Below are 1,640 nucleotides of genomic sequence, written 5' to 3'. Positions count from 1 at the left end.
AGCTCCTCCCAGGGTGTCGTTAATGAAATTTAGTCTCTTGTCACATGGTCTTCTCAACTTAGCAGCAGTTCCTCCCTCTTGGTGTTCCTGAGTGACCGTGAGTTCACACACACACAGTAGCGGAGCTGTGATGGTGAAGAGTTAGCAGCTGACATACTTAAATAGCACGTTGACCAGTATGACCAACAGCAATCAGGTTTGCTTCGACCTTTTGCTTATAGAAAGCCTATCTTTCGGTTGCCAAATAATGTATCAAACAGCTCCTTTTCTTCAGCCTTTCGCTGTGACGGACTTTCCCCTCCGTGATGCTTGCATGTGAGCCTAAATTCCCCTCGCGGCACCACATGGGGAGACCAGTAATCACAATTTCTCAGCATGCGTTTACACTGGCAGGTCCGTCAATTAGCACATATCCTGTACACCTGTTACCTGAAGTGTTTCCTTCCTCTGTACCTTTAAAATCCACCCTGAATGTATTTTCACACTGGACAGACCCTTTATACATAGCCAGGGTTATATATTCCATCAGCTGGAAAACTATGCAGAAGAAAGTATATAAAATACTGAATATAGCCGCCTCAGTATTTCATAATCACAGAAACAGTTCTGTTGGCACTGACACTCACCGTTTCTGGTCTGAAAATGAGAAATTTCAATGCTAATTCCAATCGCCCCCTTCCCCAAAACGATTAGTTTGTCGTTAGAATTTAAAATACCCAAATACTTTTGTCAAAGGATTTTTATCAGTTGAATACTTTCAAAAAAATAGCTGAGATAGGAAATACCAAATCACATTAAGGATAACTTTAGAAATCGATTTGAATATTAGGTAAACCCATAAAAATTTTATCATTCTCACCCAAGCTACCTTGGGCCTTATTGCTTCATGGATTTTTTTATGGTCTAACATTTTCATCAAGTCTTTGTCTAAGCCAATTCACTGCTCTATCTGCCACATCATCATCATGTCTGAACCTTGTCTGTACAATGTAATTTGTGTAAACCAATATGGAAGCACTTCTCCTCTGACCCCTTCCCCCCCGTGATGGTTTGTATATGCTTGGCCCATGGAGTGGCACTATCAGAGGATGCGGCCCTGTTGGAGTAGGTGTGTCACTGTGGGTGTGGGCTTTAGGCAGATGAAGATGTACAACTCTCAGCTCCTCCTGCACCAGGCCTGCCTGGATGCTGCCATGTTCCCACCTTGATGATAATGGACTGAACCTGTGAACCCGTAAGCCAGCCCCGATTAAATGTTGTCCTTATAAGAGTTGCCTTGGTCATGGTGTCTGTTCACAGCAGTAAAACCCTAACTAGGACAGCCCCTAAGATGCTACTGTATCAGAAAACAAGTGGAGGAACTGTCATTGTAATCCTCCACTTCCTCAAGTAGATATAAGTAGATATTTCTCCTTCAGGTCTCATCCCATCAATCAGTCTAAATTAATGTAAAAGGATGACTGCTCGGCCAGTGCCAACTAATTAGAAGACACACTTAGTCTACTTGTTAAACATGCTAAACATGTGTGGGAGAAGAGTTATTAAAACACGCTCATTAGATGTCTGGACTGAGAACTTCGATGGATTCCTTAGTCATATACACAGAGGCAACAAAAAGATAACAAATCGGAACACATCGG

Source organism: Rattus norvegicus, chromosome 13 (assembly GCF_021556685.1).
Source record: "Rattus norvegicus strain SHRSP/BbbUtx chromosome 13, alternate assembly SHRSP_T2T, whole genome shotgun sequence".
Lineage (NCBI taxonomy): Eukaryota > Metazoa > Chordata > Mammalia > Rodentia > Muridae > Rattus > Rattus norvegicus.
Note: the sequence above shows the minus strand (reverse complement) of the source record.